Source organism: Gobio gobio, assembly GCF_949357685.1.
Source record: "Gobio gobio genome assembly, chromosome: 6".
In the NCBI taxonomy this organism is placed as follows: Eukaryota; Metazoa; Chordata; class Actinopteri; order Cypriniformes; family Gobionidae; genus Gobio; species Gobio gobio.
In genome coordinates this window covers 39845368-39860061 of record NC_137102.1, presented here as the reverse complement: position 1 = coordinate 39860061, position 14694 = coordinate 39845368, and the positions used below count along the sequence as shown (strand labels likewise).

General features: G+C 40.0%; 1 protein-coding gene across 1 annotated transcript in view; it reads left to right on the top strand.

Moving 5' to 3' along the window:
• pth1r (parathyroid hormone 1 receptor) overlaps positions 1–14694 on the top strand; it is a 149642-nt gene that overhangs the window by 102905 nt on the left and 32043 nt on the right. The gene's annotated exons all lie outside the window — the stretch shown is intronic.

Here is a 14694-nt window from a genome sequence, read left to right as displayed (position 1 = left end):
CCCAGGCCATCAGACTCCTGAACTCAGTCACGTGACTCACTTCACCCCCGCACACACATAAACATCCAGTCTTAACATTAACATCCACATACTGCAATTGCACTGCACTTTACGTCCCTATTGTTACTGCGTAACAACCTGTAATAAACCTTGCACATTATACTTCTTTATATATACATATTATATATTTTATGTTAACCACTTATTTTTAAGTCTACAGTTTATCTCACTTATCATATCCACATAGTTTTTATATTTTTATTTTTATCTTATTTCCTATTTTTATCTTAACTTGATTTATTTATAATTCTACTTATGTTAATACTTTTTATTCTAATTTTATTCTATTTCTATTTAATTTCTTGTAACTGTTATTTGCACTGTCCATGGAGCGGACCTGTTTACATTTCACTGCCAGTTGTATATTGTGTATATAACTGTGTATGTGACAAATAAAACTCTTGAATCTTGAATCTTGAATCATTTCCCCCAGTGAGCCTTCTCGCTGTGGTAGACACCATCACTTCCGCCAGAGCCCCCTCTACGAGACGGCTATATGCGTTGAAGTGGAAGCTGTTCGTCGACTGGTGCTCTTCTCACCGAGAAAACCCCCGAAAGTGTTCGGTCAGATCTGTGCTCTCTTTTCTTCAAGACGGGTTGGAGCGAAGGCTGTCTCCCTCCACCCTCAAAGTGTATGTTGCCGCTATTGCCGCAAATCACGACCTGGTTAATGGTGAGTCCTTAGACAAGCACGATCTGATCGTCAGGTTCCTGAGGGGGGCGAGGAGACTAAATCCGCCTCGTCCCCCCTCTATACCCTCTTGGGACTTGACTCTGGTGCTGACCGCACTGCAGAGAGCGTCCTTCGAGCCTTTGCAGTCAGCTGAGCTGAAAATCTTGTCTCGAAAGACAATACTCCTGATTGCATTGGCCTCTGTTAAGAGGGTAGGGGACCTGCAGGCATTTTCGGTCGACGAATCGTGCCTGGAATTCGGGCCAGGCAACTCTCAGGTAGCCCTGAGACCCCGGCACGGATATGTGCCCAAGGTTCCCACTACTCCCTTTCGGGACCAAGTGGTGAGCCTGCAAGCGCTGCCCTCGGAGGAGGCAGACCCAGCCCTGGCTTTTCTCTGTCCAGTTCGCACCCTGCGCATCTATGTTGACAGAACGCAAAGCTTTAGGACCTCAGAGCAGCTCTTCGTCTGTTACGGAGGACAGCAGAAGGGAAAGGCTGTCTCCAAGCAGAGGATGGCCCACTGGATAGCGGATGCCATCGTCTTGGCGTATGAATCCCAAGACGTGCCCTGCCCGCTCGGGGTTAGAGCTCACTCCACCAGGGGTGTAGCTTGTTCCTGGGCGCTGGTTCGTGGCGCCTCGCTGACAGACATTTGTAGAGCTGCGGCTGGGCGAAACCTAACACGTTCGCTAGGTTTTATAGCCTACGTGCAGAACCGGTTGCTTCTCGTGTGCTCGCTACCCATAGTCAGCAACACTGAAGTGCCCGTTCTAAAGTGTCGGCTTGCTGCGCCACTCCCTTCCCCATGGAACGGATACGTGCGCTTATTTTCTCCAGTCGAGTTCCCCAGAAATTGGCGAACCCTGTTGAGTCCTCGACAACCTGCGGCAGTCGGATGTGGCGGAGCGTCCGACGCCAGGTCTGGCACTTGTATGCATTGGTGGAACTTGTGTCAGGCTGGGTTCCGTATGTCGCGACCCCTACGGCGATCCCATACGTGTATTCTACACGGTACAGCTCCCTACGCTCGTGTCTTTCCCTCGGCAGAGTTCCTCTGCCGTCTCAGTACGGTGTTGTTCCCCTGCCTACAACAGACCGGGCCACCCCTGGGACGTCCGTATGTTGCACTGCCCAAGGTCAGTCCATACGTGTATTCTCCACATGGTAACTCCCTCTGGGCATGATGTGGCTTCCGCAGCGTTCCTCTTGGCACGCTTTCCCAGCGTTATCCAATAGCAGTGGCGGCTGTTGATAATTTTTTTTGGGGGGGGGGGGGGGGAGTATCAAGATGCATGTTTACTAAATTCAAGCATTAAATTAAATTAAATTCAAATTTATTTGTGTAGCGCTTTTCATATCATTACAAAATTTATGATTTATACATATAATTTCAAAGCAGCTTCACAGAAAATGCATCTACATTACAATTTAAATTGATTTGTACATGCTATGCATTTCAGATATGCACATATACAGAGCACACAGATTAACTATCTATTATTAATCAATATAATAACTATGGCACAGAAATAAGAATTCATGTTGTTAATGAATAGGGTATATAGAGATGAGCATGGAAGAGAAAACAGTGTCTTCACTTTTTACACATTCATGCGCCCCAGCGCCCTCTAATGACCAGCCGCCACTGTCCAATAGTCTGCTGAGTGGGTCTTGCGGAAAAGTAGTGTGACTCTTCCTGCGTGAATTTCCCCGCCCGCATCAGAACGGGGTCTGAGGGGCTCTCGCTGGGCGCTGGAAGTGGTAGTAACTGTGGCGTTTTCCAAAGAGATCCCAATTCGTCGGTACAACCGATGTACGTCGAACGTGACCGACTGAAAGGGAATGTCTCGGTTACGTATGGTAACCCTCGTTCCCTAAAGGAGGGAACGGAGACGTACGTCCCGTCACCACAGTTCCTTACCATCACTGCATGGCCGAGTCACTAGTTCGGCTCCTCAGTGAAAAACGTCAGTGCGTTGCTCTCGCTTCCTGTTTATACCCGCGGTGCGGGGCGTAGCGCGAGATGCAAATCTCGCACGCCAATGGCCCATTGGCCCATTCTCTAAATCTCGAAGCTGATAGGGGTTCTCTGAAGTGATCCCAATTCGTCTGTACAACCGGCGTACGTCTCCGTTCGAGGGAACGAGGGTTACCATACGTAACCGAGACGTTTAGTTTGTTTATTTGTATAGCACATTTAAAAACACCTCAAGTTGGCCAAAATGCTTTCTATTAAAACAACATTCTAACAACATAAATAACACAAATACAAAAAACATTAAACACACTTTAGACGAGATTTGGGGATCTTTAAAAGTAATGTTTGAGATGACCTCAGGGGCCTTGCCATCTGATAAACCTAGAGAAGATCCGAAATATATTCAGGAGCTAGGCCATAAAAGCCTTAAAAACAAAGATTAAAACCTTAAACTGCACCCTGAGATTAACTGTGAGCCAATGTAATGAGGGGAAACACTGACCTGCTTCTTGGACCCACTCAAAAGCCTATAGTTTCTGCATTTTGTAAGAGTTGAAGGTGATTCAACAGAACACAAGGACGCCCCAGATACAAAGAATAACAATAGTCTAACCTTGAAAATATCAAAGCCTGTATAACCTGCTTTAAATAATTAAAAGACAAAAAGGGTTTTATTTTTGCAATCCGTCTTAAATGAAAGAAACCAGCCGTCACCACCAAATTAACATGCTTATCAAATTTAAGCTCTGAATCAAAGATAATTCCCAGATTCTTTGCTTGCTCATGTAAATTAGAGTCAAGAGGGCCTAGACAATATGTGTATGGGTGACATAATGGAGCCAAACACTAGACATTCTGTTTTTGCTTCATTAAATTGTTAAAAAAAAAATCTGTGCCATCCATAGTTTAATTTCACTCAAGCAATTCATCACAAAGCATTTAATGCAGTGCCATCCTGTGCCTTCAATGGAAGAAACAGCTGAGTGTCATCTGCATAACAATAATAAGCAACATTATATTATTAACAGTGGTAACATGTACAAAGAAAACAACAAGGGCCCCAGAATTTAGCCCTGTGGAACCCCACAAACACAGACTGCAGAATCTGAGAAATAATTTCCCAATTGTACTACAGAACTTCTGTCCTTTAAGTAAGAAGAAAACCATTTGAAGGCATTTTCCTAGATCCCTACCCACTGATGCAAAAAGAATTGCATGTTCAATTGTATCAATTGCTGCTGTAAGATCAAGGAGAATGAGAACACTAAACAATCCTTAATCAACAGCAAGCAATACATCTTTGTTCACTTTTTAAAAGAGAAGACTCCGTACATTTTTTAGACCTAAAACCTGACTGAAATTGAAAAGCTGATGATAAACAGCCTTCTCCAAAATTTAAGATAAAACAGGTAACTTTGAAATTGGGCTGTAGTTATTAAAAACCAAAGGATCAAGCCATTACTTTTTAAGGAGAGGATGTATTATAGCATGCTTCAGACAAGATGGGACTATACCATTTCCTAAACTACTATTTATGATACTTAAAATTCTTGGGCCCACAACGTCCAGAACCTGGAGAAAAAGTTGAGAGGGAATGACTTCTAAAGAGCAGTAGGTATCAAGTGCTGAACTATATCCACAAGATCAGAAAGAGAGAGAGGCTCAAAATTTGAAAAATATGTAGAGCAAGGAGTAAATTCTAGCGTGTATAGATTAGTAGAATATATACTAGCTCTAATTGTATTAATCTTGCCAGTAAAAAAATTGTAAAAAAAACACAATCCAGTATGCAGCATAGTTCCGAAGGTACCCAAAGCAAAGGTGAAGAATCAAAAGAATGTTTCTGTCCTCTGTCTTTCCAGATGCAGAGACTAGGGTGACCAGACGTCCCGAGTACCAAATCCCGAATCTGGCCCTAATTGTCCCGAAAATTATACTAAAGCAAAATCTTGAGTAGTTATTGTCTGATAAACATTAAAAACTGTCTGCGGAGGTTGAGTCGTCCTGCAACCAGCCCCCGTTAAGTTAAATAATATCATAGAATATACTATATATATTATTACTAATATCATCGAAGCCCCCCATCCCGTCACCCCAGACCACCCCGAATTTCTCATCTGGTCACCCTAGCAGAGACCCTGACTAACAATTACTCCAATGCCAATCAGGAAGTTACGATCATAAACATGCAGTAGAGCCGTTGTTGTAACAGACAAACACATGAACTGGGCAAACAAATGCAAGATTTACACAACAGCGACTAGCCGAGCACACAGGCGCTATCTTGCCAAAGAGTCTGAAAAAACAGCAGATTTAGAGCAGAAATCACTTTAGTTTCCAGGCGAAATGAACACTAGAGGCAGTGAAACACCAAACAAATGTTATTCCTGTGCACAAAAATTATGATTACAGGGACAGATTATTGATTAATAAAGAATTGTATAGTGCAAGGAACCACACAAAAAAATATGTTATGACCTTAGAACACGTTTACCATTGTGTAAGATTTTTTAAAGAATACATTTTGACGTTTGCATCACATAATTAGCTCCATATGTGTGCCTTTTCTGCTGTAGTAAACTTGCCCAGTAGCTCACCTGGTACAGCAATGCACTCGTGATGTGAAGCGCTCGGGTACGAGTCCAGTGAAACACTAATCACCATAACAGAGCTCAAAGTAGAGTCAAGCTAAAATGGCACAGTTGCATCAGCAAATGTGTTGTTATGTCACTGGTTTAGTGTAGGTGGTACGTTATTTTCAAAGGTGACATTTCATTTCCGAACTGCATCAATACATACAACAACCAACATAATAATACTTTGCCAGATTCCATTTCATCTGTTTTGGATGAAACCGAACATGCATTTTGTGCTACTCACTGGACATTTCACTTGTAAAGTGTCACCAAACATGTCATGTGTGTGTGTAGCACTTTGATGCATCACTGCAACCTTACATAACGCAAGCATTTTGGAAATTGGATGGGTGAATTTCCTTTCCCTTTTGTCTTTAACTTGAATTTCACACTAACTGCTCTTCGCTGTCTTTCTCTCCATCGCGTCAAAGCAATTCTCAATGTTCTCTTGCTTTTGTGAGGTATTGCCAAAGACAGTTCTGGCCCTAGTACAATACATGCGTGTCATAGCACATTAAGGAGATTTCCTATAGTAAAAACAAGTCTATTTTCAAGTCTTCCTCATCCAAAGGAAACGGCTGGCCGCTACATCCCTCCGTCTTGCTGAGTGAGGAAAGACATGGTGATTGATTCAGCAATGTCTTCTGCTTCGCCCCTGACCATGTCTTTGTGAGACCACCCTTGACGTTTTTGTGGCGCTCTCCACTAACCGTTGAGCCAACTATTATTAGACCATTGCATCGTCGTGTTTGCTCAGCAAATAGTTAGCTGAGTCGGTTTATCTATTCTAGTCCAGGCTGGAGGTGGCAGAGCCCAACCTCAAGTCAAGGCTAGGCCTCACTGCGAAGCTCTTATTTGTTATTATTGCACATTTGTGCTTCGGTTAAGACCAAGTCTCCATGGCGGTGCATGAACAAGGTTCCCATTGAGAGAGACACTGAGGTTTCAGCCTGGGTCGCACAGTGCCGGGATGTGGCTTCCACAAGCCCTGAGACTCTCTGGCCTGTGTGTGAAAATAGCCTGACGCTCAAACTTTGCGGTTGGGTGTAAAATAACACCACCAGATTGCTATAAAAGCTTTCATATATCAAAACCCCAGCACAATTCAGGCCAGGCGTTTCGAATCTCATGTGAGAAGGGGGCAAGAAGATAAATATTATTCAGAAACCCCAAATGACATCATCAATACCCACAACCTCATCAGATACGGTTATAGCTTCCTCATAACCTTGGGTTTTGGGAAATTATATATGTGATGTTTCTGTGTGGAGCTATATCTGAAACCAGAAGGCTATTGGAGGTGGTCTGCGGCTTAATGCTCTATATGTAAGACGAAAACCTCGGCATTTGGCTATTGTTATTTTGGAAATGTGAAACACACATGGCAGACTCCCTCCAGGACAAGCGTCCTGCAAAACAGGCCTGTTGTCTGAAACTCGCCTTTAATTACATTTGCAAAAATTGACAAGCTGGTCTCCAGGCATATAAAATGTGCTCCATCATACGCTTTGATTTTCCCTCTGAAAATCTTTAATTACAGGCATAGGAAAATAATGGATCTGCAGTAAAGTCATACGCCGAGATTTATCCTCAACTAGTTATTTGTGGCAAGTTGGGGGCAGCTGGTTTCAATAACAGCGACTGAAGGCAAAGCCAGAAATACTAGCGTTGCCAAGAGAATGTGGGGGGAAAAAATAAAAAGGCATTTCTGTCAGTTCTGCGGGTAGAGAGGAACTAAGAGTGAGATGATTTTGAACTGAAGCTTTATTTAGAAGAAATCTAGTTCTGTCATGAAGCTCTAGATGGCGCATGCTAATAGGTCCTTAAAGTGATCTTATAACATAATTTACAACACGGCACAATCTGATTGGTCTCTGTTGCATCTGCAGCCAAATTAAGTGAAATTATTAACCATATAAGCAAGCTAGCAAGAATATATGTGACCCGAGCTGGCAAAATGAATGGGAATGTACACAGGATAATTTTGAGCTACAGGCAAAACAAGTGAAAAATGTCAATTTTGGTCGAATTTGAGGTTTTCACAAAAATTAGTTCATTAAGTCCTCTTCTAGTGATCCCAATGCTCCAAATAGTAACTAAACAACTAAAGTATCTTTATTTGTATGTTTTCTGAGAGGAGTACCTTGCCGTTTTTCAGCTCGCTTCTGGATGACTGCTGAAGTTTGGTATCGTTTTAAAACACAGCGTTACAACTTTATGAAAATTCATTGCGAATTCTCGATGGCATGAGTCTGAACCAATAAAATGTGATTTTTGTCATGTTGATGTAAACAAAACGATCTTATTCGCACTGACTGACAGATTTGAAGTGTGTGCACAAAGACGCCTCAGACAGCGCACAACCCCGATATACACACATACACAGAATTACAGTATTTCAAAATATCCGTCCTGGCGAGTGTTCACACAAACTTTGGGTGGGTTGCATCAAGGATTAAATTAAACTCAGTTTAGAGCTAATCTAGGATTTGTTGATCTAGGCTTTATTTTAAATCGAGTTGTGTTGCACCACTTAATTTTAAACCCAGATTAACAAATCGGGGATTCGAATTTAACCTGTGATTAAAACCTCCATTAACGATACATTTTCGCCGCCATGATGGATTCACCATTGACGGCAACAATACTAATATTCAATTTCCTTCTTTATTGACCACCATTAACTCTCTCTGACATAAGCAGCTCTTGCCAATAAAGGAAATAAACTTGTAAAATGTCAGCTGTCTTTATAAAGCGCTACATAGAAAAACCGTTACTGATTAAGCAATGAAAACAGCGCGTGTGTAAATATATTTTTATTTTATCAATTAATAATGGAGTATATTGTGGCAGCTTAAATTATGACAAAACAACTGTCATGACTGGTGGAGTGGAGCGGGCATGAGAAACGCGAGCGATCACTGGCGCTCACCTCATCTTCACCGCTGCCATCAATGCTAAATATACTCCTCTTCTTTTGTTTGTCCGACACCGAGGTGCACCTACAGTTCACCTACCGTGAGTTTACGCCTGCTATCGAGTCCGGGATTCGGACTCGATTGCAGGCGTAAACTCACGGGTCGCCACGACCCTCACACTCCGGCTCAATTCGCTTTATTTTTCATTTTTATTAGTAATAAACACCTCTCTGAGACCTGACGACACACCCACTGTTTCTATCTCTTTTCAATCATCTGCATAGTTTAATTGTTGGTGCACTTTATTTTATTTAAACCTCCTCACATGTAAATTTAAAATTAATCCATAATTGAGATTTAAATCTGACTTTAAAGTTATGGAGCAACAGGATTAAAGTTAATCTATCTTAAATATAAATTAAATCCAGGATCAAAATGATGGTTTAAATGTAAACCTGCTTATTTTTAAACAAGGTTTAAAGTTTGGTGCAACAGAATTATTAGATAAACCTTGATTTAATTTAGATTTAAGATTAATCCTTGTTGGTGCAACCCACCCTTTATCTGTTATGTCATAAATGAACGTTTGGTTAACTTTTGAGGAAAAACATCTGGGGCTGTAGTCACAAAACCTCTTAAGGCTAAAAGTAGCTCCTAACTTGCCGATTTAGGATAAAATTAGGCTGTGTCAGTCCTAATTTTAAGACTCCTAAGTTTTATCTGTAAGAGTATTTCACAACGCATTTAGCGCTAAAACTAGCTCCTAAATCTGTGAAACGTTTTGCTAAATCACAAACAATCCTAAAATGGATGTTGCCGGCAATTCACCTCAGCAATCTCCCCAAAGACACTGGACACCATTGAGGAAATAGGCGATAGAGCCTTTAGTGCTGAGCCTTTTCTTCATGCAATTCATTTTTTGATTTAATCTACAATAAAAAACCCAAAATAAATCTTTATAATACATAAATAAATAATGTCCTATTACCTGTGGCAGTTGTTTTCACAAGATCACACTTACAAATGATCGTATAGAGTAAAAAATATAAAAAGCATATTTCGCATGCTGTCTAAGGGGATCAAGGGCTCTGAGCTTGGAATTTAGCCCAACAAAGCAAGAGTAGAGTACTGTTCCGTATCCCCAGCCGAGAGTGAGGAACGGGGTGGTGGAGGGATGCAGAAAACTGTTGAGGTAACCAGGTGAGTCAGCTCTTGGCTGTGTATATGTACCTCCTCCTGAGCTGATTAGATAGACTATTTGAATGTGCTCCTCCCGAACTTTGTTTATAAAACATAATTTGTCGAATTCTGCAATCTCTCGAGACGCAGACACGTAAGAGGTTGACAATTAGCTGAACATATACTTGTTTAATTAGTGACACATGGCCTACTTCTGTATTTGAATATGAAAACATTTTTATTTTAAAATCTTTATTTGAATATTGCAAAAATTTTATTTTAAAACCTCTATTTGAATATGTCTACATGATGCCTCGTTCTACAATATTGCTATGATTAAATCACTGACAAAGACCCCTCCCCTATCAGCCAATCACTGTGGTCACAGTTAGTAACCATGATGACATTATCCGTAGCAACAAGGTCAACCCCACCCTTACTCTTATGCCCGTTTCAGACATACTCCGTTTGCAGTGCGTATGCGGTGCGTATTTTTTTCCGTACCCATGTTAACGGATTACAGCTTTCCCACTGCACGCGGATGCTGTCCGTCAGTCCGTTCCAGGTGTGGTGCGTCTGCAGCAGTGTGGCGATCGTTTCCGTACCGAGTCTATTTTTTGCTGTGCTGCACTCCTGAATTAAAATGACAGCACATTGTTCGCATTAACATAAACATGTTCTGACTCGAAAATCTAGTAATTTTACCACAGATGCATATCATTTAAAATATACTCAGTTTCAAAGTCAACAAATGACTTTTCGTAAAGCAAGGAAATGACACCTTGCCTGGTATTTAGGTAAAAAATGTGGCATAATGGATAGCACTCGTATGTTCTTGGAGGTGGAAAAACAAAGGTATTTTATAACCTGCTTTTAAAAAGGGTTTAAAAACGAAAGAAAAGACGAGAGTCGGCTGTTTTTGTATAGCCTATTGTAAAAATCGAATTTAAAATTCCAAGCCATGTTCAGTAACAACTTTTGGATTTGAAAAAAAAAAAAAAACGAATAAATGCTGTGTTTGTGGTATACAACCGCGGATCAGTTGCGCGCTGCAAACGCAGCATATATGAAAGCACAACAGCGCGTGCTGCTCCTGCACCGCATACGCACCGCATATGCACTGCAGACGGAGTATGTAACAGGCGTTAGCTTAAGACTTCTCTCTATTCCTTAGTTTTAAAGGGTCATGAAACCCCCCTGCTGCGGCGGGGTTTTTTTCACACCTTCGATTTGAAAAGGCTTCCAAAAAGGGGCGTGGTCGACTGCGAAAAGGTGGGATGGGTATTGTGTGGAAAGAGGGAATGGTTTGCATAAATAGGCACATTAAAATTTGCTAATTTGCAAACCTGCAATGCACGGACACAGGAGACATGGATAGCAATACCAACAGCAGCAGTTACAGCGGTTCTGAGACGTGTTCTTGGTTCACACTTTGGCAATGTTAACAACAGAGAGATGAGATGAGGGATGAGTACAGCGAATGAGAGATCATAAGATCATAAGTGGCGTGCAGCATGAAGAACAGACAGAGATCGCTCTGAATGTCATTCAGCTCAGCATAATTCAGTGAGAAATGAAAAGAATTGTTATTCTGTATGACAAAATATTTTGCAAACATGTGATAATAAATCTATATTTGTCCAAATATGCACACTGTTTGGCAAGATGAACAACGTGCTGATGTGGTTATGCTCTCATGAGAGAACATGCACCACCCACAAACACAGTGTCTACATGCTTGCGATGTGTTAGAGGAGTGGGGGGCCCACGGAGATGTACTCGGCAGGGAAGCGTCACTGTTATCCTCAGGTCACCCAGGTTTATCATCCAAAGTAGCCACTTTTCTGGTGCACCAGAAAAGAAACTAGATCGGGGTATAAGCGAAGGGACTCAACCCCGTTTGAGGTTTTATAGTCTCGGCCGCGCATCTGACAAGCTAGAATAAATCTATATTTGTACAAATATGCACACTGTTTCACTAAGAGCCCGAACACATGCGGGTTAGTGCATGACTGTGACCACAAATAAAACGGAGAAGACGTGGCTTTTTATTCTTGTTGATATTTAATTCAAAATATTGTTCATTACAGAAATTAATGTCAACGCTTGTAGGTTTGCCGTGCGATTCCTCAAGTTCATTTTACTTTACTGAACCTTTGTAGCAATGGCTTCCACAGACGGCGTCCCAGTTACAGCTCCCTCAGCGCCCTTACTTCGTATCAGCGCGACCATCCGCCTCGGCTGTTCCACCACGGATTATCGGTCTTTACCCACACGAAAGTAATCCAGGGAGCACCTTCACGACACTCTGAAAACAACACCTCACTTTCCTCCTTGACTTTTCCGCACGCTGCTTCCAAAACTTCCCCACCATGTCTCAAAAATAATGATGGAAGACGAACCTGACAGAAGTGACTGTCTCATGCATAACTCTTAGCTAGGAACTTTTACTGCCATTTAGGAGAACTCTAAGTGGTAAGATAAAATGTTTTGTGAATACGGCCCCTGATGTGTAACATTAAATTAGGTCCATGCAGTACAGTAGGTCTCAATATATAGGCTGTGTGTTTCATTAATGTTAATCAAACAATTGTGGTATAATGGAAATGGTTCAATATATAATTTTTTTTTTTTTACTTTGCTGACTTTGACTACATTTACATGGACAGCAGTAATCTAATTATTGACCTTATTCTGAATAAGACAATATTCTGATTAAGGTGTTTACATGAGTGGCTTTTAGAATATTCCGTTCATGTTTTCGTTTTACATGTTATAGAACATAGCTCGATTAATGGCATGTCGTTACGTCCCCATGCCATGCTACGCTGTCCAAAGTCCAATCATAGCGCGACTTTCGTGGGTCTGTTAAACTCAATGGGCTCAGGCAACCCGCTGTAACTTTACCATATAAGGTTTTTCTTTAACTTCAAATAGAGAAATTTGCTCATTGTGACTCATTTTGCCAGCACGGATCACATGTTTTTGCGTTTTGTGCATACATGTTTTACATTGTACTTATTTCTAAAAATGTAATGTAATTACACCTGTCATTAATTTCTATAATTACATCAATAATTTCTGTATTACACCCATCCTTAAACCCATACCAACCTGTCCTTAACCTGTATCCACCTCAATAGCAGCGTTTTACAATACAACATCAACACAATAAGTACATTGTTCCTAACAATTGTTTATTTATTTGGTTACATTTTATTCTAAGGTTTAATTGTTACAGTGTAATTACATATTTAAGTACTGAGTACTGATGTACTCACTATATAGGGTTAGGGTAGGATTAGGGTTTGGTTTAGGGTTAGTTGCATGCTATTATACATAAGTTGTTGTTATTACTATGGTAAGTACATATGTAATAAGGACAACAAGTGTTACCATTTATTGTTAAAGTAACAGTAATTAGTAATTAAAGTAATAAGTAATAGTAATTAGTAATTAAAGACACCTAGTATAAATTGGGACCAAATAATTAACAAAAGGAGGACTAGACAAGGACTAAATGATCGGAAATGAGGAGGTCAGATAAGGAGATGGCCAAACTAATATTATGGTTTATAGTGGTACACATGGCCAATATAAACACAGACAAAACCATGTGCTCATACATAAAACTAAGACAATCAGGACAGAAACCTTTTATCAGAGGCCCTTTATCAGCCTTTATTAGAGGTCTGGATCCTACATACAAAAGAACAGCTAATGTTATCTTCAGTCATTCAGACTCTTTCAAGACTTTGTCATTGATATATTTCCAGATATTTCGGTTCTTTGTCAAAAGTGACAATTTTTCAAACTTGTATTCAAGAACAGACTTTGAAATATTGTCGGTGGTCTAGATCTGAGCTTCTTCTTGTGTTCCTGCACAAAGGAACAGAAGCTGTTTTGTGCTCCTGCTGTCAGTTTGGCCTGACGTGTGAAGGTATAGCACGTCATGAAACAAAGAAAAAAAGGGATGATAAAAGTTTGTATTTTAGTTGTTCAAGCAACTGAAAGAGATTTATATTCCAATTTTAAAAAGTGTGTCACATGTGCTATAGAAGGCACTGTGACACTTAGGTAAAGTGAAATTTCTGAAAATGTTGTAATAAAACAAGGCTAATGACTGCATATCATTAGCTTTTGTTTAGCATTTTGGATGAGTTCAGCATTTTATTTATACTGTAAGTGATATCAACCGCACACCTTCTGATATTACTCTAAGTCTGTCACATGACAAAAAATGGATAGAGGTGGAATGTGTTGGGGAAAGTTACTTTGAAAAAGAATGCATTACAATATTGTGTTACTCCCTTAAAAAGTAGCTAATTGTGTTACTTTTTAAGAAAAGTAATTAATTACATTACTTTTGCATTACTTTTCTCACCTGTGCTGGGCTTGTTTTTTCTGGTCTCTCATTAAAAAGCCCATTACTATTTATGTAACTATAATTATATAAATAATTTATGTAGCTATAATTTATATAATTTTAATTTTGGGCTCTTATCTAACATGGTCTTACGCATTCAATTTCAAGGTTTGAATGCAAAGTGCTAAATTTCAAAATGCAAACATAATAATTCAAACTTTGACATTTTTCAAACTTGTTGCATACTGTATGTTACATGCACGTACCATAGTAATAACAGTAAATTATGAATAACTACATGCAACTAACCCTAAGCCAAACCTAATCCTAACCTTATAGTAAGTACATGTTGTTCATTAATATTACTCAGTAATTAAATATATAATCACAATGTAACAATGACACCTTACATTTACATTTATGCATTTGGCAGACGCTTTTATCCAAAGCGACTTACATTGCATTCAAGGTACACATTTTTACATTTTAGTCAATTCTTGCTTTCCCTGGGAATCGAACCCATGACCTTGGTGTTGCTAGCGCCATGCTCTACTGTTTGAGCTATAGGGAAGCTTAAATATAAACCTTAAAATAAAGTGTAACCAAAATGTACTTATTGTGTACTTTTGGTCTAATATGATTATTACATATCTGATTACAAGTAGATATAATGCATGGCAACACTTTATTTTACAGTATCCTTGTTACAAACGTTACATGTAGTTACTGTAGTAATAACTATAAATCATGCATAATTGCATGCAACTAACCTTAAATCAAACCCTAACCCTAAAGCAAGTACATATTGTTAATCAATATTACTCAGGACTTAAATGTATAATTACACTGTAACAAAGAGACCTTAAAATAAAGTGTAATCA